At 45.0% G+C, this 24,467-nt stretch overlaps 1 protein-coding gene across 4 annotated transcripts in view; it reads left to right on the forward strand.

The window, feature by feature from the left end:
* The window catches only part of PKNOX2 (PBX/knotted 1 homeobox 2), a 651,385-nt gene that overhangs the window by 104,188 nt on the left and 522,730 nt on the right, over positions 1 to 24,467 (forward strand). The gene's annotated exons all lie outside the window — the stretch shown is intronic.

The following is a 24,467-nucleotide window of genomic DNA, read 5'->3' on the forward strand; positions in this document are numbered from 1 at the left end:
ACAGTGATCTTAGGTGATTCTTGTAACAATAGTAGGTAAAAAATTCAGCATGATTTTTAAATATTCCTTGTTTTAGAAAAAATTGTGTTTGGGGGAGGAAAGGAATGAAAAGGCCCAAATGAACATCCTGTGCTATTGTGCATAGCTGGGAGGCCTGGTGACAGAATTTTTAAAAGTTGCCCCAAATTCTGAGTGCATTGCTTTCTGGTTGCCCTCTAGGAGGCATCTTGGATCTGATTATCAGAGATGCTGAGGACCCACAATTCCTATTGGGATTGTTTACCTTGGGGAATCTTATTGTATTTAAACATTGTACACAAAAAAGAAGTTAACTTGCACAATGCGGACAGTGTCTTTGTAGTCAATATAGACCAAGCGAGCTTGTGTTCGGCATCATAGGTTTTAACCATGACTAGTCAGGGTTGTCAGTTGTATTCTTTCCGTGTGCTTTCCCAGCTCTGCGCAAATGGCTGGTTCAGCAGACCTCAGTAGTACTACCCAATGTGGTTAAGTGTTGGCAGCTGGAAAGTCGTTGCCTTGGTAGTGCTGTTTTGGCTGCTCAGTGGTTCCGTCCTTAGAGCTTCAATGTTACTAGTAGATAGGGCAGCATGTTAATGCAGCAGACTCCGCTGTTACTCATAAAGAAAGACCACAGGCATGGTTCGGTGACAAAGGCACTCGGCCAGGTTTATTGCCCCTTAGACACAGTCTCAGCACCCTGTCTCCCTGGTTACAGGTACACTGACACATGAGTGCCTAGTAGCAAGGAATGGCTCAGTCGGCAGTGAGGGTTTCTGGCGTCCCCTAGGCCATGCAAAGAATTATAGCGAAGTACCCTGACATTTATAGACTAAAACAAACTAACATACACAACTTACACACCACCTTACGTATTTGATGACATCTGTTTGTTACCTCCCCTTGTTCCTGGTATCTTGGACAAAACATTCCTATTCATTGTTTTGTCAAACCATCTTATCATGTACTAGATTGGGGTGTATCTGTACTAGCTGGAATATAGTTACGTAAATATCTAGTGCAAGGGTGGCCAACCTGTGGCTCTGGAGCCACATGCGGCTCTTCAGAAGTAATATACGGCTCTTTGTATAGACACCAATTGTATAGGCTGGAGCTAGGTGCCAACTTTCCAATGTGCCGGGGGGTGCTCACTGCTCAACCCCTGGCTCTGCCCCTCCACCCCATCCCGCCCCCTCCCCTGATGCTGCCATGCCCTCACTCCTCCCCCTTCCCCTCCCCCCGAGCCTCCTGCATGCCATGAAACAGCTGATTGGGAGGTGTGGAAAGGGAGAGGGAGGTGCTGATCTACAGGGCTGCCTGTGGGCAGGAGGCACTGGGAGCAGGGGGGCTGATGGCATATTACTCTGGCTCTTTGGCAATGCACATTGGTAAATTCTGGCTCAGGTTGGCCACCCCTGATCTAGTGCTTAGTACACTAGCCACAACTCTGCCAAGTTCATGTACTGGACAGTGAACTTGTAAGCATCTGCTTCAATGCATGGCCAGAGTTTGGTTCACAGCCTCTGACTCACAGGTGAGCACCCCAACCATTGGGCTAATAAGGTGGGCTCCTCCACCTTCTGTTGCTGTTTTGTGAATCTAACTGGCTTGGTTTTTTCCTGGCCAAAACTATTTGGTGAATTTGTGTTAATTTGCAAATAGGTTCAGGCCAACCGTAACTGCATTGTCTGGCAAATCAACGATGAATCTAAAAATGTTTGCCCAGTTCTACCCAGGACCTCTCTTCACCAGGTGGCCAAAGGCAAGGCGAGAAAAACACAGAGTAATGATCTTGGGAGAGGAAAGGGGTTCTAGATGGCTGGATGGGGTACAGGTGAGGAGGCAGCAGTCAGACAAGGGGATTAAGGTGCCTTATCCCAAGCCTGATCTTCAGATACCCAAAGGACAGTTCATACTGAGCTGCAAATGTTAAAAACTTCTTTCAGGAGAGTCCCCCTAAATCTCCCAGGGTGAGTCTGTTCTGTGCCCTCTGGCTGGCAAACATAAGGGTTATGCATGGTCTCACTCACCAAGCCTGTTTTAAAATATATATTTAGCATTGCAGTGGTCTCTCCCTAAGCAACCCCCCACACAGCAGATGGCCCAGAAGCTAAACATAACTCCTGCTGCCCTCTCATCATCAGCCAAGACTCTCCATGTTCAAGGAGTTGGTGATAGGGCAGTTTTCATGCCTCCCACCACCCCATCAGTTAGCCTAAATCTCACTGCCCTAGGGAAGCTCCTAATCCCTGGAAACTGATTTGTGTGCCAGGTGTAATTGAGACCCTAAGATGTGTCATGCCCCAAATCCCACAAATGGCAGAGGTTGGTGAGGACAGCACATGGCTGTTCAGTACCTTGAAGCTGTGGGGATAGCATACCTGCAGGTCCTGAAACCAGTACTGAGCAAAAATGTCTGTCTATGGTGAGCGAAGGAGTTTCTCTGTCCCTCATAATAGGTGCTAGAATCCAGAGGCTTTTAAGCAGCTCAAAATAGGCAGGGGACTGCAGGAAGAGAAAGGCGTGTCCTTAGCACAATTAACGCTATGCAGGATAAATGTATTCTATCCCTGTCTCTGCCACAGAGCCACTCTGTGATGCTGGGCAAGTCACATAACCCAAAACTTTCCCAGGTGGCCACTAACTGTGTGTTCCTCATCTCCTGGGTGCCCAGTCTGAGAGAAGCAAGGCTCAGGAAATGACAGGGGGGAGGGATAGCTCAGTGGTTTGAGCATTGGCCTACTAAACCCAGGGTTGTGAGTTCAATCCTTGAGGAGGCCACTTAGGGAGCTGGGGCAAAAATTGGTCCTGCTATTGAAGGCAGGGGGCTGGACTCATTGACCTTTCAAGGTCCCTTCCAGTTCTAGGAGATTGGTACATCTCTAATTATTACCAGTTGCAAGTGAAGTTGTTGGGAGCTGCTGCTTCGGTACCACTGTTGGGACTGAGGCAGCGTGATGTGCAGAGTTAGCAGACAGCCAGGCCAGAACTCTAACACTGCCACCGCTGCTGACTCCCTGTGTGGCCAAGTCCTTTTGTCTCTCTGTCGCAGGTTCCCAAGCTGTAACATGAGGCTTTGAATATATAAAGCACTGTGAAGCACACTGAAAAATCGGAGGTGTCTCCGATTGGATTTTGGTTGTAATCTCTCTGGGTCTCAGTTCTCTGTTTACAAAATCCCTCCATACTTCCTAAGAGGGTTGTGAAGAGAGGCCCTCAGAGAGTGTGAGGAGAAAAATCATTCTGCACTGAGGGCAGTGTTTGCATGTTGTGCAGGAAGTAAAGTTTGGGGCTCACATTCAGGCCTGGCTTAAGGTTCTGAGGGGCCTAAGGCTAATGGGAGGGAAGGGCCTGAGTATGAATGACATATTGCAAAAAAATTATGAAGTCATCAAATATTTCTCTACATACATATTTACATATTATTTATTTATGTAAAATGAACAAGTTTATTCTACTCTCACGACACTCAGTTCTCCAAACAGGTGCTTCTGAGTATGAGGTAGCGCGAGGGATGCTATGCTGTCCTTCTCTTAGGCCTCCTTCCTCCTAGGTAGTGGAGAGCTGATCTGTATGAGGGTGAACAGTGCAACATTCCCCATCCAGCTCACCTCTTTCAACCTGGTGCTTCTACCCTCAGCTCTCCACTTGGCACAGTGCAAAGCCGAGCCCTGCAGGTGTTTCCCCCAAGCTACGGCCTCTACAGCCTCTCTCACTCTGACTGCAGTCTGGGAGGCAGCCAGCTTTTATTATATAAAAGAAAACCACTCAGGTGTAAAATCCACTGAAGTAGGGGAAGTAATAGTGGGAAAATTACATTGGATGGCATTGTATTTTTGTATTGTCTTGCTCTGAAAGCTGCCTCCCAGTGTTGCACTGGCTGAGGACAGTGAATAACTGTTTTCACATTGAACCCAAATATTATTTGTGGGATGATATCCAGTTTGTGTAGTTAATCTCCAGTGATTCACCACATCAGGCCATTCTGTCACCAAGCTCTTCCGCAGTTAGAATAATAGAATAGAATCATAGGAGTAGAAGGAACCCCGAGAGGTCATTTCTAGTCTGGTCTCTTACACTCATGGCAGGACTAAGTATTATCTATTCTAGAATATGTGATCATAGAATCATAGAATGTCAGGGTGGGAAGGGACCTCAGGAGGTCATCTAGTCCAACCCCCTGCTCAAAGCAGAACCAATCCCCAGACAAGATCAGCAGCTCTGACATGAGGTTTTTTAAGCATGAGTTCTGTGTGCACCAGCCCACCACAGTTTGCATTTGTATGTTTTAAGCTTTCTGTAAGAAAAAGATAACAGCTAGAAGTGACACAGATCTTTAGATGGTTGCCCAGTCATAATATTTAGCACTTTTGTACTACCTGAGCTCTTCAAAATCACTGTACAAACATTAAATAAACTTAATCTAAAGCCTTTCAGCTTTTGAGTGACTAGGAGTTGACAAAACAGCTATTCCCTGTTGTGTTCTCTGCCCCCCTGAACAAAAAGACTTCACTGAAAATCGGCATCTTAAAAGAACCATTAAGGATCTTTCAAAAGAACAGTCCAACCAAGGCTGCTGTAGTGACACCCTGGTTACATCAGGTCGGGTGTTTGTTTAAGGCTGGTGTGGAATGAAAGGAATCCTGTTTCGTTTGCATGTGTAAATCAAGCAAACCTTGCTTATTTTTTTTCCCTTAAAGTGCTCAGAGTTTAGGGGATGAAAGTGAATGAGATTCTGCTTATACCAGGTGTGAAAAAGCAGAAGGGGCCAAAATCTATTCTTGTGCAAAAATCTGTTCTCCTTGAAGTCAGTAAGGCTACACAGGTGTAACTGTCAGTAGGAATTGGCCTGTGTTCTCATTCCCTTCTCAAATCACATTCCACGCTTACCCAACATTTTCCACTTGGGAAAGAAGTTAGTTTGAGTTGGGGCAGAAAAATGAGGACTAACTTCAGGTTTATTTAGCTTTAAGTTTTTGGAATGAAACTCAAAAGAAATCAAATGTGAGGTACATTTATGATGGATTGAATAGACAGAAGCTGCCTTTAGACTATTCAGCCAGTCTTTCTATCATAGCCTGCTAAGAAGTGGATTTAAAATCCTTGAGGGAGGCTGGAGGGAGAAACCTACAACATTGTGTGTTGAGCTTCCTCCAGTGCTTTTGCGACCTCTTAAAAGTACAAAGATGTGTTGGCCTGTGGAACTAGGCTGAGCATAAGGAAAGAACTTGGTTGCCTGTGCATCCCAGTACAGAAAAATACATCAGAGAAAAAAATTGGCTTTCTTTGATTTTTAGTACAGTTCAATACAGTATTGAACACAGTGCATCATACATCTGAAGCCCCTTAATGGACGGTTCTGTAAAAGTTAAAGTACTGGTATCCAGAATGGGATGTTTTGTTTTGTTTTTCTTACAAATGTGTGGGAATATGTGGGAACATCATCAGATTTCTTTTGGCCCAATCCTCCAATTTATCTAGGTCCCTCTATATACTATCCCTACCCTCCAGCGTATCTACCACTTCTCCCAGTTTAGTGTCATCTGCAGGCTTGCTCAGGGTGCAGTCCACACCATGTTCCAGATCATTAATGAAGATATTGAACAAAACCGGCCCCAGGATCGACCCTTGGGGCACTCCACTTGATACCGGCTGCCAGCTAAACATGGAGCCATTGATCACTACCCTCTGAGCCCGACAATCTAGCCAGCTTTCTATCCACCTTATAGTCCATTCATCCAGCCCATACTACTTTAACTTGCTGGCAAGAATACTGTGGGAGACCGTATCAAAAGCTTTGCTAAAGTCAAGGAATAACACATACACTGCTTTCCCCTCATCCATAGAGCCAGTTATCTCCTCATAGAAGGCAATTAGGTTAGTCAGGCATGACTTGCCCTTGGTGAATCCATGCTGACTGTTCCTGATCACTTTCCTCTCCTCTAAGTGCTTCAGAATTGATTCCTTGAGGACCTGCTCCGTGATTTTTACAGGGACTGAGGTGAGGCTGACTAGCCTGTAGTTCCCCGGATCCTCCTTCTTCCCCTTTTTAAAGATGGGCACTACATTAGCCTTTTTCCAGTCATCTGGGACCTCCCACAATTGCCATGTTTTCAAAGATAATGACCAATGGCTCTGCAATCACATCCGCCACCTCCTTTAGCACCCTTGGATGCAGCGCATCCAGCCCCATGGAATTGTGCTCGTCCAGCTTTTCTAAATAGTCCTGAACCACTTCTTTCTCCACAGAGGGCAGGTCACCTCCTCCCCATGCTGTGCCGCCCAGTGCAGTAGTCTGGGAGCTGACCTTGTTGGTGAAGACAGAGGCAAAAAAAAGCATTGAGTACATTAGCTTTTTCCACATCCTGTGTCACTAGGTTGCCTCCCTCATTCAGTAAGGGGTCCACGCTTTCCTTGACTTTCTTCTTGTTGCTAACATACTGCTAACTTAAAGCAGTTTCAGGATGGCCCCAGAAGGTGGGCAATTGTGGGCTAACCTGCTCCCAGGGAAAGTTTCTTCTTAACCCCATGAGTTAGAGGCCAGTTCACGCTGTGGTCTGGGAGGATTATATAGTGTTGGTTTGGAAATAATCTTAACTCTGATGTGATTGTGGATGTTTTCATTAGTCATAGAAATGTCCAAGCCTTTTTAGCTTCCTGCTAAGCTCTTGTACCAAATGGTTTCCTTTATTAGCTTTGCGTTTGCTACAGGCTCTGGAAGTCATGTGGGGTATAAACGAATAACTCTGCAGCTTGCTTTGCTCTAATCCTGCTCCTGCAGCCCCGGGCCCGCGGGAGTCAGATCCCTGCTGGCAGCTGTTGGTTCAGGCAGCCATGCCAAGCCTGCATTGTCTGCCATTGCTTCATGTTTTCTGCCATTGTGTTGCTTTGACATCAATCAGTGCGGCTTTTGTCCTGTTACCCTTTGCTGCCTCTGTGCCAAATGCTGGCTCTATTGGCATGTGAGTGGTGGAGAGGATGGAGGCAGGACATGTTTGGGGGAGGATATAAGTGGGGGGAGAGGACGGGGCAGGGAGTGTTTGGGGGAGGGGAGAGAAGGCGGGGGATATATGAGGGTGTGTGAGTGGGGGGAGGGGGAAAGCATGTATCTGTGGGAGGTATGTGAGTGGAGGAGAGGATGGGACAGGGCATGTTTGGGGGAGGATATAAGTGGGGGGAGGGGACGGGGCAGGGAGTGTTTGAGGGAGGATGTGAGGGAGGGAGGAGAAGGTGGGTGTGGGGGGGGGCAGGGGAGGATGTGGAGGAGGGCAGGGGAGGCATGTTTTTTCTGGGGGGCATTGGGAGGGGGCAGGGTGGATGCTGTGAGTGTAGTATGAGTGATGGGAAGGGGAGAGGAGACCGGATGTGTGTGTGTTTGGGAGCGGGTGTGAGGAAGGGCGATATGATTTGGGGTCGTGTATGTTTGGGAAAGCAGAGAAGGAGTAGCCTGTGTATGGGTTTGCTGGGGCCATCAGTGTCGAGACCATCAGTCTGGAGCTCGGAAACTTACAAAGAAAATGCTATGATGGAACTTCCCTTTTTGTTTGGGGGTTCTATAAAGCTGAAGAAATGGCCAGGCTGGGAGACAATGCCCCTTTGAGAATATTTTGCTGGATCTGAAATCTTCATATAAACACTGCTAATAGTTTGAGAGTTTAACCCATTTATTGATTCATTTAAATGCTTTTCAGCTTGCTGTGAAGTTAAATGCAAATTTTCCCTGTTTCTCCTGCTGGTCAGCAGTTGGTGGGGATGGCGCGTAGCCCAAATCTGCAGGAAATCTCCTGCTGTAATCTCCAGCAAGACGTGGAAAAGTTTGTTGTTGTCAGAAGCTTTCAGAGCAATGTTTCGATTGGCCATGGGTCATGTCTGAGCCAGAACCCTTTTGTTTCATGGCTCTGGACCTGGCCCATATTACAAATAAGCAATGTTTGGTTTTGCGTTGGGTCTGTTTTTTTTGTTTTTTTTTCTTTAACTTTTTGGCTGAGGTTTGGCAGCCATCCCTGCAGACAGAGGCAGATTCCCACTGCTGGCAGGAGATGCAGAGAGAGACAGGGCTATTCTCTTTGCCTGCTGGGTGCAAGGCAGGGTCCATTTTGGGGAGGTTATTTTTAGTAGAGCTTGTTTCGGAAGTATCGTGGCCCCTAAATTTCATTTCCATTTTTATCCTAGTTTCCATTGTTTTATCCTCGTCTTACCGTAGATTGTTGAACATCATTGCCCTGTAGCAGCATCTGCTGTGAGAGGTGGGAGTGGAACAACTGCACATTCTGCTCCAGCTGTTCCCTGCTGAAGCTGGCTACCAAAGCAGCATTGTATAAAACAGCCTTGCTGTGCCCCTCCATCATGCCCTTCCTCTCCTTTTCCCTTAGGTGCTAATAGAGCTCTTATTCTATAGGGGAACAGCTCATAGAAACAGCATGATACTAAATATCCCCCGGAGAACCTATGCACCATTATCCATTCAGCATGCTTTTTTATAGAGAGATAAAAATAGACATAAATCTGAAGCCATAGAAACATATACCCTCCCAGCCTAAACCCCAGAGATCTTGCTACAGGTAACAATTATTATGCATTTATAGTATGTGTAATTTAAAATATATAGACTTCAAAAAAATGCTACTACTGGGAAACTGTCAAGCCAATGACTGTTACACTACTCTAGTCCTTGGCTGGTGCAGTTAAATAGGATGGCTGAATAGCTAATTCATGGTGACTGTCCTTACAGAGATGGAGGCACTTACACTACGTAAAACTAAAAGGCATTTTCAGCTGTATCCCCAAGTGCAGGTGTAAACTGGATTTCAGGGGAGCATCTTTATCACTAAAAGCCATTGGAAGAGCTGCCAGATCTCAGGGAGTTAGGGTCACCTCCCTCCATTTCTGTATATGAAGCCAAACATTCATGGATCTAATAATTCAAAACAAGGTTGTGGTCAAACAGAATTAGCTAAATCTTCACGTCACTTTGTTATGGTTGGGAATCACTTTCACCAACAAAAGAAACTTTGAATCAACTCTGTAGCATCCTCCCTGCCCTCCAAAACTGAAACATGACAGAAAGAATATTTCCTTAGGGTAGCCTTCCTGGCAAAGCATTTTCTTCCTCGTTTATTAGGACATAATTAAAAGGACACTGTAAAAGGTAGTTTTTTGTGAAACAAACAAACAAAAAAGGACCATCATTAACTCTTTATCTTGAATTCAGTATGAGAATATATGGTTGAGGAATAGGAATTATTGGTCCTACTTTGGGTATCCAGGATGGGTTGTATTTTGTACATTATTCATTGGTACCCAACAGTGTGCTTTCCTCATGTTCCTCACTGAAAAGACACAGCAGAGCTTTTCACCTGAAAATGAATATTCCTTCCTCACTTGAGTATATGAGTGTGTGTGTGAGAGAAAGAGAGAGAGAATGGGGTGGACTGAGAGAGAGAGAGATCTGATTCATCTTAAAATCACAATGTAGTTCATATTTTAAACAATGAATACAACAGCGTGTAAGGCTTGTCATAGCAGTACTTTTAAAGAGAGGTTTTTGTAACTCTTTCTGGCACATTGGATCTGTTTCTGTTCATAAAGTGCCTCTCATCTTTCCATTGGAAACAGTTTCTCTAGAGGTCAGTTCAGTGCTCAGAGCTGAAGATCAAGTAAATAGTCGGGGTCGTTCACTTTTTCCTCTTCCTGTACATGTTGAGCACTTGCCACCCTGCTGTCTGTTTTTCCTTGCCAAGGTTCAGTTCTAATTATGTTGATTTTCTTCAGCCCACCCCCTCCTGGAAGCTTATTAGGGTGAATATTTTTATTTATTATCATTTCGCCCAGCTCCTGCCAGCATTTCCAATTACTCTCGCCGCTTCCTTGTAATTGTCTTTCTGTAATGGCTCTGAAACAATTGCGCTAAATGAGGTGTCTCCGGCAAGATGAGAGTTTCACTTCATTAAAGGCTAATGTATTCTCAGCTCCAGCTCTGTGGGGCTGGCTTGGAAAAGAGACATTTAAACAGCTTCTTTTATTTTATAGAGACCAACTTTCAGTGGTAGAAGATTCTTGTGTGTGTGTGTGCGCGCGAACACCCTGGTTATAATTTAAGGAAAGTTTATGAAAGACCAGCCACTTCTTGGTGGTTATCATGAGGGCTTTATCTTCTGTTTGGAATGGTTTATATAAAGAAAAAGGCATTTGCCCTAATGAGGAGGAGGCTGATAATTTGACATGCTCCTTCGGTTTCTTTGGTGACTGCTTGGCTGGCAGGTATAGAAAATACCACGGGCCCAATGGGCCTAATTTAGTCAGTATTTGTGCAGTAGCCTGACAGTCCTTGAATTTACACAGTGAAATAGGCTGATTCATAAAAAGAGATTTTAGGTTGTTTTCCATCACACATCTACTTTGTGGAATGGAACTTTTCAGAGTGGTGAAAGCTGATTGGCTGGAGCTGGTGTGAAGGGAGGGAGTTATAATTCATTCCAGTATTGTTCACCCCAAAACTCATGAGTTATGGCCCCCAAAATCATGAGATTGGGTTTAAAATCACGAGATATAAAAAATCCCAACAAATGTTGAGGTCTTTTCATTTGCCTTCTGCTTTTGGGGGTGCGCTCAGACCACACTTTTGGAAGAGATGCTTTAGCCAAGAACAAGTTGTTGGGCTCAGTACTGGAGAAAAGTGGGTGAAATTTAATGGTCTGTGATATACAGGAGATCAGACTAGATGATCTAGTGCTCCCTTCTGGCCTTTAACTGTATGAACTCTTAAACCCTATGAAACCTATGTTTTCAGGCTTTTCTCCACAACCATGAGGGCTAGAAGTTTTTAAAAAAAGAAAAGAAATTAAAGCTGAGATTTTCACCTAATCACTTGGCTCCAGGAGCTGGGGCTTTGGGTAAAATACCAAATATTAGGAAACTCACCATAAAATCATAAAGAGTTGGCAACCAAAATCCACAAACAATTTTGCAACTTGGCTTTCTCTTCCGCATGGAAGCACTGTCTGTTTTGCTCCAGTTGACGTATAACCAACAGAGCATGTGCACGCTACTCCCCCAGCATAGGTGTCAGGTGTGCCCTTGCATCCGCAACAGGGCTGCTTTCCATCAATTCAGGCAGGGTGACTGTCATCTCTGACAGCTGTCAGAGGGATTTTCTACACATCGAGGTTCCACCGGTTTAACTTAACTCCGTTTTTTATGCAGTTTCGTTAAATTAGTGCAAGAGATTGTTATTTCAGTTTAAGACTGGTTTATTTCTGGCTCTTTTAAGACAGTGAGGGATTGATTTAATCCAAGTCAGTATGAGCCACTCTTAAACTCAAATGTCTACACCCAAATTTGCACTGGTTTAACTCAATCTGGTTACAGTACCTTTAGTTAAACCAATACAAGTCTGGATGCAGATAAGAGCTCCCTTAGCTAGCAAACGTCCTTAATTCCCCAGCTGAAAGTCCTCCCTCTGTCACTCCCATCCAGTAAATCCCTCCCCACGAGAAATGCTCCTACAGCTTTCCCCCCATCTGCTACAAGCCCCAAAATAAACTCAGCTCCACTGGCGCTCAGCTGCTGAGCCATCTGTGGGTCTTGGGCTGGGATTCATTTTCTACCCCGTCATGCTGCTCCCACAGTATCCTCCTTTCCCCTGGCTATGCACCCCCACATAAGCTGCCCTTCACAGTATGTAGACTTCAAGCGATGCCCCTTGGCTCTGGCTCTGCAGCTCTGAAGCTGATGATCCATCTGTGAGAGATCAGCAGCAGATTCTGCTCTGATGAACCTCCTGCAGTTCTCCAGGGCACGTGGCTCATCAGGTGCCTGTGGGTGCAGCCCAAGAAACCAGCTGGGAGCTGCACCCTTCACAGTGCCTCCCCCTCTCTCTGGTTCCACCTGCTGCAGGATGTGGGTCACAGGCTCTTGTGCTGTAATGCTGGCGCTGGAAGCATCACTTGAGATGGAGGGAAGCATATGTGGAGGAGCAGGGCTAGGAGGATGCTTGGCTAGGGGTGTGGGACGTCTGTAGGAGAGGCAGGCTGAGCAGGTTGCCAGCTGAAGACTTGCAGCACTGTGGGGTGTGCAGGCATTTCCAGGGGAAAGTAATGTGTCAAAGGTGATAGATATCAGCTGATAGGGCATTAACTGTGCCAGTGTGTTGTACACCACTGATGGAGCTGTCACTGATCCGGGCTACTGCAGTTCTTCCTCTTATTACTTTTTGGGGTAAGTTACATCGATTTCTGCTTCCCCAACAATCAGTGAAGCACTTTTGTGTGTGGACAAAAAGGACCTTTCACTACACCAATGTACACTGAGAGCAAGCTATAGTTACACTGGTATAGAAGTGTAAGTGAGAGAAGAATCAGGCCAAAGTGCTGTTCAATCAACTGAGTGTAAAAAGTCAGTGCAATTTATCCAGTGTAGCCATGGTCTTAGGAAGTGCACCTCAGTTTGACATGCCCATCACATTGCTATCTCTTCTCACAAAGGGACACAGGAGTTACATTTTGTTTATATGAATGTACGTGGAAAACAATTTTCAGGCTCAAAGACAATATTAGTTTAGTGATTAAGCTACATTCCTTCCATGCGGCAACAGAAGTAGTGCAGCGACCAACTCAGTTGTTTGTTTTGGGATTTGTGAAGGAGGAGAGTAGATGCGAGGCAGAGTGGGAGAGAATGGAGAAGGAAAGACGGGGACCTGGAGGGGAAGTGGGCCAGCTGTAGTTGGAAGGAAGATAGGCCTGGGAATAGGACTCACTCTGTACGTCTCTAGGCCCCCAGCACGGAAGCTCTGTGCTCACTTGCAGCTCACCACAGGCATGAGATGCAGGCCTTGAATGGAAAGCTGGACTCCTTGCTAGCAGGGGACAGGGTATCTGGCCCAGAGAACAGCAGCCACCAAGGAGAAATGACAGCTGGGAGAACATCAAATATGGCCCCATTGACAGGCTCCTGTATCTGTGGAATGGGGTCAGCTGCTTTCCTTCCTCACAGACCTTTAAGATTATTCATCCTTTCACAGCCTGGCTGCAAGGGAGGCCATTGGGTCCAAAGGAGAAGAGGGAACTCACTGGAAGGTTTATGGGCTTTATCTGGATGACAGGATGAAAGCAGTCCCCTCCCAAGATGTCGGTATACCTCTCTGCCCCCTGGCGTATGTTACCCATCCTTTCCCTTATCCTCCCCAGGAGTGAGCCCCGTCCCTGCTCAGTATCCAAGGAGGCAGGCCTAGGCCTGGAGGGGTTTTGGTTGTCAGTTCACTGTTTTGGTTTTTCTAATATATTTTTTTAAATCTACATATAGAACACCACATGTGATAAAATTAGAATGCTGTGCGATCAATACATTTACCTATAGCCACAACTCCTTCCCACTAAATCTGTCTCTATGAGGCCTTTTTAACATTCCAAAAAAATAACCCTCAGAAAACCCTCAGCAATTTCAAATAGCTGCCATTTTTTTAGTCAAGCTGCCAGAAAAATGTTTCCTCTTTCTTCCCACAGATGTAGAGTTTTCCTCCCCAAATTATCCCTGCCAGAGGCCTAGGATGTGTAAGATTCAGACCTTGGTGAATAAAAGCTTTTCTGCTTATAACAATACTGTGGTTTTAATGTCTGATGTCTTCCAGCTTTGGAGGGCTAGAAATGCGAGATTAGTGATATAAGGGATGGGATATTGTTATTAATAACACAACACTGCACCACAGAGAAATCCGCAGATCCCTGGCATCACCAAAATTTAAAGAGACAGACACACCCTTCATAGCTACAACCATGCAATCCCCCAGCCAGAGCCACATAAACCACATTAGGATCTGGCTGCAACCTTTACTGTTGGAACTGTGCACATGTAACCCACACTGGCAGAGTCTGGCTATTTGTCCCGATATAGTGGCTGGACCACATAAGGGGATAAGAATCTACTGAACTGCCAGCTAATGGAATTACTCTAGTTCAAGCAGTAGAGGCTCATACTTTTGCATTGTTGGTCTGAGATTCAAATTCCATTATCGGCCTAAGTGGCATCATTATACACAGATGCGCTCTTCACGTACAATTACTTTGCGTGCATGTGATGGGAAAACTAATTCTAAAGCTGGCCTCAGCCTATGATATTACACTACCTCATTTCCTAACTGTCATGCTATTGGCCAAAGGAAAAGGGTTAAGATGTTCTAAAAAGTCCCTGGTCCTGCCAGCCTGTCTGCACCTAAATCCACATGCTCCTTCTGCCCACTGCATGGGAGAATCAAAGGCATGTATTTATGATGATGATAACTAAATAATCTGGGTAGAGGATTGGAGGTCGATTGTGCTAGCAGTTGTACAAACAGATAGAAAGGCACTCCCTGCCCAAAAGAGTTTACAAACTAATTTTAAGAAAACTGAGCAAGTAGTGAATGAAGCACTTTACCCGTTAGTACTATTTTGCAGGTTCAGCTTAGTTAAAAGAGGTTGGATTGTCGTTCTGAGGCCGGCTGCCTATGTGTGAACCCTGCCTTTTCTTCTATATGGAATTACTGCATTTCTTTGCCTAAAATAATTGTAATGGCTATTATAAAAAAGCCTTTTGTGTTAATAAATGTTTTATTTGCCTGTCAGCCAAGGGTAGCTTTTTTTAGCTGAAACTTCAAGGGTCCTTGGATATTATTTTTGTTTCCAAATCAGATGTTATTTCAGCGTAGATCTTGTTTTAAAAAATGATTTTCATCCTGTGATTTTTCCCCCCAACCATCCCATGTTTCCCTCCTTTTCACTCTTCACTTGCCCAATTGGGATTTTAATGCAGAATTCTTAAGCTTAAGGAGACTTAAGTACAGGCTTAAAGTTAAGCACATGCTTAAGTATTTTCTGAATAGAGATGGTCTTAAGCACATACTTAAAGTGAAGCATGTGCTCAATTGCTTTTCTGAGCAGGGGCCATAGGGCCCAACCGGACAACCTTTATTCGTGTTTAGTAGTACTTACTCCTGCAAGTAATCCTATTGAATTCAATGGATCTATTAACATGAGTAACTGCTACTCAGTCTGAGTAAGAGTTGCAGAACTGGGCCCTTAGATACTGATAGTGATATTCAGCACCTCAGTAAGTTTACATGAAAACCATTAAAAAGAAATTAAGTGTAAAAAGAAAAATATCTACTAATATTGGTCCAAATATTGGGGTATTGTGGGCCCAGGGAGCTGGTTGCACATACAAGCTCCTTTTCCCTTTCCTTCCAGAGGAAGCCCCACCAAGTCTCTCTGCTTGTTCTTCCATAGCAGCAGCTTGATCTACACTTACACCGGGAGTCAACATGTATAATGTAAGGAAAATGTGTTCTTTTGTGTGTTCCCGGCCTCCTCCCCTTCCCTCCCACTGACTACACAGATGCACCCCAGTACACCCTAGTGTCACATATCTTTGTTGCCATTAAAAAGGAAACTTTAAATTCCTTTACAATGGTATTAGCATTTCCCTTCTCCACTAGCTGAGTTGCATGCGGGTGAGGCTGGAGGAATGGGGAGTGAAAGCTCTGGTGAGTGATGCTGCCTGTCGCCCCCCCTAGAAGAGGCAAACACTGCTGGGCGAGGGCTTGGACTGGGCTATATGGAAGTTTATTGGATGTTTTAGACAATATGGGCTGCCTCATTCATTCCAATATGCCTGATGCTACACTACATTTCTAGATAACTGAGCCCAAAATAAATTATTCCTTTACAATGGCAAATACAACACAGAAAAATCAAATAACTGGCTCCTACTTTTGCATAATTTAAAAATAATGAAAAGAATTAACTTAATATACTGTCTGTGTTTTGTTCTCACGTCACTCCCTAATTCTCTTTCTTTTCTCAGTTTTTCCTGATCTTTGTCAGCCTTTTCTTTCATATGTTTATAAGTATCTGTTCTCCGTCAGTCTCATTTTTTCTATTAGTAACAAACAAAATATTTTGGTAAAGTAATGTTAATGTTGCAAAATAAGGTGCTCAGAAGATAGGAACAGCCAGATATAAAATTGCCCGTGCAAGCTTCATTCTTCCCCCACCTGTGTATGCATTATGATAGACTTTAAATAGACGATCCACAAGACCTCTGCCTCATTCAGCACACAGGATGGACAGTGCTTAGTGTATGCGGCAGCTGTTCAACAGATCTCTTCTTCTGTGCAGGAAGGTCCATCTTCCCTCACAATGGATCTTCAGCCTATTTGCAGCTAGAGGACAGAACTAGATGTGTCTGTCCTGGGAAGAGGGGAGTAGCCTCACCCTCTTCCCAGGAAGAGCTTAGCATTTTAGTTCTGCCTCCTCAGCAACAGGCAGGCAGGGTCAGACCTTCATGCTAGGGGTAGAAAGGCTATTGTTTAGAATTATCTAATTGTTCCAGGGCAAATTGCTAGTATCCCTGATATCTGAAAATCCACAAAAGAGAGCAGATAGCAAGAACCTATCCAATCTCTGCTGAGGACAGGATGCAATAGAGCGAATTCCTCAACCAGAAAAGGGTCAGGAAATGTGTTCGGTGCAGGAGGACTTTTCTCCTCGATAGATTGAAAGGAAGCTTACTTACACATTCCAGTTCATCCAGCACATCACAGATTTCTCCACTTCCACTGGCTCCAAGGAGCATAGATGTAATTTGACTTCTATATTTGGGCGGCAGCTCCAGTCGGGCCAACGGGGCCGTGTGGGTGGGGATGAGGAGGACAAATTCTGTGCTTGCCCACAGGGGCACCATTTCAGTTTTGGGGCTGGGGCGCAACTTTAACCATGATTCCAGGGGCTACTTAGGCAACTGATTTTTTGCAGATAATAACTTAGAAATATCTGACAGGAACACTGTATCTAATTCCTATATCAAGAAAGAAAATTAAATAAATATTAGACCCACTCAGCTCTAATACTAATATGTTCTGACATCTTGTGGCAAGTCACTTATGGAACATTGGTTACGTTTAAAATTGTAATGTATATTTTTACTCAGATACTCTTACTGAAGTCAGAGGGGACCATTGTGATCATCTAGTTTGAACTCCTGCACATTGCAGGCCACTGAACCTGACTCAACTACTCCTGTAATAGACCCATAACCTCTGGCTGAGTTACTGAAGTCCTCAAATCATGGTTTAAAGACTTCAAGTTCCAGAGAATCCACCACTGACACTAGTTTAAACCTGCAAATGACCCGTTCCCCATGCTACAGAAGAAGGTGAAAACTGCCTAGGGTCTCTGCCAGTCTGACCTGGGGAAAAATTCCTTCCTGACCCCAAATATGATGATTAGTTAGACCCTGAGCATGTGGGGAAGACCCACCAGACAGGTACCTGGGAAATAATTATCTGTAGTAACTCGGAGCCCTCCCCGTCTAGTGCCCTGTCTTCAGCCATTGGGAACTTTCCTGTCATACCATCCCCTCCATAAACTTATCAAGCTCAGCCTTGAAGCCAGATAGGTTTTTTGCTTCCAGTGCTCCCCTTGGGAGGCTGCTCCAGAACTTCACTCCTCTGATGGTTAGAAACCTTTGCCTAATTTCAAGCCTAAACTTGTCAATGGCCAGTTTATATGTATTTGTTCTGGGGTCCACACTGATGCTTAACTTAAATAATTCCTCTCCCTCCCTTGTATGTATCCCTCTGATATATTTATAGAGAGCAATCATATCTTCCCTAAGCCTTCTATTGGTTGGGCTAAACAAGCCAAGCTCTTTGAGTCTCTTCTCATAAGGTAGGTTTTCCATTCCTCAGATCATCCTAGTAGCCCTTCTCTGCACCTGGTCCAGTTTGAATTCACCTTGCTTAAACACGGGAGACCAGAATTGCACACAATACTCCAGATAAGGTCTCACTGGTGCCTTGTGAGGCAGATATACAGTGTGCTATGAGTCCTAAAATCTCATGGGTTAATTGTCAGCTGGGATAAGACCCAGCAAGCTCCCGTGCTGTCCATTGTACCCTCTGGGAACTCAAACACTCTTCAGCATGGAATGCTTCCCTTGAGGGTGATAGTCCAAACTGAGGGAAACAGTCCAATCAGCTGCCAGCACTCGGAAGATGGTGGTATGGGTTTCCTAGATACTCTGCCCTCTTGCAGAGATGCTCTGTGGTGATCCAAATATGAGACCTCAACAGCCTTTCCACATCGGTTCCATCTATTCTTTTCATTGATAGATAAAACTTTGAAGATCCATAGATTCCAAGGCCAGAAGGGACCGTTTTGATCATCTAGTCTGACTTCCTGTATAGCACAAGCCACAGACTTGCCCCCACAAAATTCCTAGAGCAGATCTTTCAAAAAAACCGCCCAATCTTGGCTTAAAAATTGTCAGTGATGGAGAATCCACTATGACCCTTGGTTAATTGTTCCAATGGTTATTGACTCCCACTGTTAATATTTTATGTCTTATTTCCAGTCTGAATTTGTCTAGCTTCAGTTTCCAGCTATTGGATTATGCCAGATCTCTACTAGGTTGAAGAGGCCATTGTTAAAATATGTATTACCTGTGTAGGTACTTATAGACAGTAATCAAGTCACTCCTTAACCTTCTCTTTGTTAAGATACCCCAGTTTGAGCTCCTTTAGTCTATCACTATAAGGCCTGTTTTTTAATGTTCCTGTGGCTCTTCTATGACTCGTCTCCAATTCTGTCAACATCCTTCTTCAACTGTGGACACCAGAACTGAGCACAGGATTCCCGTAGCAGTGGCACCAGTGCCAAATACAGAGGTAAAATAACCTCTGTACACCTACTAGAGCAGTGGTTCTCAAACTTCTGTAGTGATGATCCCTTTCACACAGCAAACCTCTGAGTGCGACCCCCCACATATAAATTTAAAAAATACTTTTTAAATATTTAACACTCTTATAAATGCTGGAGGTGAAGCGGGGTTCCTTCCCTTGGCTGCAAAGTGGGGATGGACCGTGACTCTCCTCCCTTTCCCCATCTCCCATAAAATGATGTTTGTGTTAATAGAGACCCACTGCCTGCTGTTCAGATGCTGGCATGGCTAATGCCAGTCTGAGGTTCTCTTGAGAAACTCCCAGCCCACGGGCCATCTGAGGCCTGAGAACCTCCCCAATGTGGCCCACGGGGCTCCAGCAATTTTGGCGCCGGGTCTCTCCCTTGGCCTTGCCTGCCACCCCCAGGTGCCCCCCCCAACGTGTCCCCCGGGCAATTTACAATGACCTGGGGCCCCGCCCACCACCGGCAGCGCAGCGGAGCTGAGCGGCATCTGCCTGCTCGCTCCACGTGTCTGCCTGCCCGTCCCTGTGGCCCCAGGGCGGGGAGGGGCTCTGTCTCCACATGCTGCCCCTGCCCTGAGTGCCCCTGCGGCCAACGGGAAGCTGCAAGGGCAGTGCCTGGGGCAGCAGTGTGGAGGCCCCCCAGCCTGCCAAGCCTTGGAGCCCCAGGTAAGCGCCCCACCCCTCTAACCCCCCTCCCAGAGACTGCACCCCCACCCCCTTCCCCACACCTCCCTCCTGCCCCCAAACTTCCTCCCAGAGCCTGCACCCCATCCCCTTCCCACATACCCCCTCCTGCCCCCCAACTCCCTCCCAGAGCCTGCACCCCCTCCCCATACCCCCCAGCCCTCAAACTCCCTCACAGAGCCTGTACCCCCCTTCCCACACCCCCTCCTGCCCCCCAACTCCCTCCCAGAGCCTGCACCCCCTCCCCATACCCCCCAGCCCTCAAACTCCCTCACAGAGCCTGTACCCCCCTTCCCACACACCCCCTCCTGCCCCCAACTCCCTCCCAGAGCCTTTACCCTCTCCCCCTCCCCACACACACCCCAAGCCCCCAAACTCCCTCCCAGAGCCTGTACCCCACCCTTTCCCACACTCCTCCTCCCGCCCCCAACTCCCTCCCAGAGCCTGCATCTCAATCCCCTACCCCAGACCTCCTCCCCCACACAAACTCCCCCCCAGAGCCTTAGGCATGTGGGGGGCAGAGTTTGGGGGGGCAGGTTTTGGGCGGCATGAGTGACATTATTGGCCCACTGGGAGGATTTGAGGACTGGCACTGGCCCTAAGGTAAATTGAGTTTGAGACCCCTGTCCTAGAGGGAGGGAAGTGGAGGAGGGAGAATAGGGAAGGGGCACTGCTTATAGTCCAGCCTGGGGAGTTCTAGAAGCGGCTACTCCGGTTAATGGGAACAGACAGAACTTGGGTTTCAAATACACAGACCATGGGCAAACAACCCCAAAATGAATCCAGGCAAGAAACATGAGAAACCTCCTCCATGCTGCTGCCTGGCTGTACTCTGCTGCCCTACTCCAGTTGCCCCATGCACAGAAAAGGGGTTGTGAAGAGCAGCCTCAGCAGGACAGGAGAGTCCATAAAGGGACAGTAGGCAAAGGGGGACATGGATTCTCCACTCCACTCTGTGACATCATTTAAACCAGTGGTGTAAAATGCTACCATTCTGCCTTTTTTTTTTTTTCCCAGTTTTACACCTGCTTTGAAGTGGGGTTAGCTGGGGAAGGATTGATTGCCAGGTAAATACATTAAGCAAACTCTAACGTAAATCGCTTGGGTCTTGTCTGCACACAAAACTTAACTAAACTGTTAAATAACAGCGGTAAACTAAACCGATAGAAGCCAGCTTTAAATTGATGTAAGTGTCCACAAACAAAGTTGCACTGATTTAAATAAATCAGTTAAGCTGGAACAACTCTGGGCTTAGACCAGGCCAGACACAACAGTCAACAGAAATGTCTAAGATTGTAAAGCAGATTATATTTGATTGGTTCCTATTAGTCCAGAGATGCAGATTTTTCCCATTAAAATGGAGGACAAAATTGTCCTCTGCCCTGAAGGCGGAGGCTGAGAAGCATTTCAGACCTTTCATAGTCTCAACAGAAACATTTTTCTCAGGCCAAAAGCAATGACTGGCCTAGTTAAAAATGGTCTGAAGTCTATTTATCTGACAATACTGTTGCTTCTCAGTGTTAAAGTTAGGGGCTCTGGCATTCATTAAGTCCCCCTCCTAATGATTTGTGATTTCCGTGAAACGCTCAGTCTCGTTAACTTACCTCATCTTTCCAGAAAATGGTTACACCAGATTCAAGGAAATAATCTTAGCCTCAAGAATAAAAATGTCATGTTTGGAAGATGATTATCTTTTTCACTTTAGATGGGCATGTGTCCATCAGGTAACTCCTTATGCTGCACTCGGCATATCATCTTATTTTGTAAAACAGATACCAAACACTTTATAATCTGATAGTGTAACAAAAGAAGAGAATGAACCAGGACTTCAGAGACTGTTGCTGAAACACATAATTAGAGACCTAGAATAAGCCCATCCACACGCAATTATACATATTGCTGCCATCCTGATGCTAACATACATGCACTAATATCCAAAAATGACGGCAGCCTAAATTCTACAGGATCCAATTAGTACTCACGGAAGTTATACAGTTTCTGTTTAACACCTTGAGAATCAAGTGAGTAACGATTAAGTGCTTTACAGTAAAAGTCACCCAATCTAAAATTAAATGTAAATGTGCAGTGTAGCACTGTATCCAACTGTGAACAAAATAAAGCCAATCCAGCACAATTCCATGAGATTAACAGAAAAGAAAATAATCACACAAGACAAGACCAGATCCTCCTATCAACTGATGATTCTCTTCCTCCTCCAACACACGCTCCTTTGTTCTTTGCCTCTAAAGCTGAGAAATAATATTTGAAATATTATCCCTGTGGAAATATTGATCCTCTGCTCAGGACTAACATACTGCCATCTACTCTTGTATGGAATCATTGATGAGAGAATTGGAAACTACCTAGTAGATCATCCTGTCCATCTCTGCCAAGGCAGGATTGTTCAATATTGGACATTTTCTACATTTCGTCCAGTCTAGTTTTAAAAGTTGCAAGCAATGGGGTTTCTGCCACTTTTTTGGGCCCATTGCAAGGAGTGAACTTCATCCAGTCTTCTCATATTCCTCATGATCCTACTCAGTTGGTCCTACTCAGTGATAAGTTTTTGGCCCTACACTATTTAACATTTTTATCAATGACCTAGAAGAAAACAGTTATCACTGTTAACATCTGTAGAATACAGAAACATTTGGGAAGTGGTAAATAATGAAGAAGATAAATCACTGATAGAGAGCGAACTGGAACACTTGGTAAGTTGGGTGCAAGCAAACGATAGGCATTTTAATACTGCTAAATGTAAATGTATACAGCTAGGAACAAAGTATGTCAGCCATACTTACAGGATGGGGGACTCTAATCTGGGAAGCAGTGACTCTGAAAAAGGTTTGGTGGTTGTGGTGGATAATCAGATGAACATGAGCTCCCAGTGTGACACTGTGACCAAAATGCTAATGAGATCCTTGGATACATAAATAGGTGTGACCGCTGCTGGAATCCTGTGTACAGTTTTGGTGTCCATCGTTCAAGAAGGATGGTGATAAATTGGAGAGGGGTCAAAGAAGAGCTACTAGAATGATTAAAGGGTTAGAAACCTGCCTGATAGTGATAGAGCCAAGGAGCTCGGTCTATTTAGTTTAGCAAAGGGAAGATTAAGGGGTAACTTTATTACCGTCTATAAGTACCTACATGGGGATCAAATATTTGATAATGGTCTCTTCAATCTGGCAGAGAAAGGTACACGATTAGTGACTGAAAGTTGAAGTTAGACAAATTCAGACTGGAAATAAGGCATACTTTTTTAACTGTGAGAGTAATAACTGTTGGAACAATGTTCCAAGTGTTGGGGTGGATTCTCCATCGCTGACAATTTTTAAATCAAGATTGGATTCCCCCCTGCCCCCCCCCACCCAAAAATTTTTTTTAAAAACATCTGCTCTTCTATGGCCTGTGTTATACAGGAAGTCAGACTAGAAGATCACAGTTGTACCTTCTGGCCTTGGAATCTCTGAATCTCTCTGGGAGACTAGGTGAAAAGGCCCCATAGACGTTTGATCACTTCATTTCTTGTTACTCCTTCTAATGGCCACATTCCTCTATCCACTTTGCTCTTTCATTCGGTCAACTTGCTTAACCGTGGATAGATGCAGACACATCAGCAGGTCCAAATTATATTATAAAAGTGCACAAATAAATAAACTAGCACCACATTTTTGATGACTTAAAACTTTATTATAGTTTGTTTAAATATATAAAATAGAACTGAAATTTGCTATGTGTAAAAATTGCTATTTAATTATTTTCTACAAAGTAGAATAACTTCAACAGAAAATATTGCAACAGACCCACTCCAGAATTCTGCAGTTGCTGGGGGACCCACCAGAGAGGTGGGGAATGTGGGGTCAAGTCCCTGGGCTAAACAAGGCAGAGTGGGAAGTTGAATATGGCTCACTCACATTCCAGGTGAGGGCTCTAATCTCTGGGCTATGGGCTACACAGTTTAAACGTAACCTAAGTGCTTTTGAAAATCCCACTGGGTGCCTGTCTGCAACTTTAGGCACCAAATACTTTTGAAAATCTGGTCCTAAGTGACTTTTGAAAATGGGACTTAGGCTTCTAAGCCACTTAGGTGCTTCTGAAAATTTTACCCTCTCTCTGTTTCAGAATGTTTCTTTCCTGTAGCTATTGGAGAAATTCAATGAGTGCTCTGCCTAGCATCAGGGACCCTAGGATATGTTACTCATTCTCTGCTGATCCATTCTGTTCTGTTGGGTTCTACTAGTCGTTTAGAGATTGCTCCTTGGGCTTTGGTCACATGTCTATAGGAACAGGAATCCATGTCAACCTGCTAATGCATCAAAAAGTAAGGGGGTAAGCACAGGCATGCAGCAGATGTGGGGAAAAGTGTAGATGAAGAAAGCCTACTGATACCTAGATGAACAGAAATTGCCTGGATGCACCATTATCTCATTGTGATGCTGATTGCATTCCTCCTGCTTTGACCACCCACCAATCAGCTTCGCCAACAAGCACCTTCATGTTTTCTCCCACGCTACCCCTTATGCATGGGGAAGACTCTCTGCCAAAACATTTGCAGCCACTCCTGATTCTCCTTCAAATCTTTCCTTAAAATGCACCTCTGCTATGTTGTCTCCCTTCTAAGAACAGCTAAGCTAGTGGTGAGCCTTATTACAGCTACCGATCAGCTTACTACACCTACAAACTGTGGCTAGTCTGTGTAAAATCCAGCTCTGACAACTGGGATCTCATCCTTGCGTCTCCCACCCTATTCATTTGTTTCCCCCACCTGCTGTTACATCTATGAGACTGTATGCTCTTTGGGGCTAGGACGATCAATAACATATGCTGAACATAATGGGGCCCTGATCTAGGCTGAAGTCTCAGTGCACTACTGTAAATAATAATCTGTATTTCAAGTGAACAGATTTTCATTAAATGGGGAAGCAGGGGAAGGGGAGATGACTATTAGTAGGTGTAAGGAAGCAGAGTGCAGTGTATTGGACTGTGAGCCTACAAGAATACATCCTGAAATAAGCCATCTGCTTAGTACTCTCCTCTGTGTTTGCGCCAT

The sequence above is a fragment of the Mauremys mutica genome, chromosome 22 (genome assembly GCF_020497125.1).
Source record: "Mauremys mutica isolate MM-2020 ecotype Southern chromosome 22, ASM2049712v1, whole genome shotgun sequence".
In the NCBI taxonomy this organism is placed as follows: Eukaryota; Metazoa; Chordata; order Testudines; family Geoemydidae; genus Mauremys; species Mauremys mutica.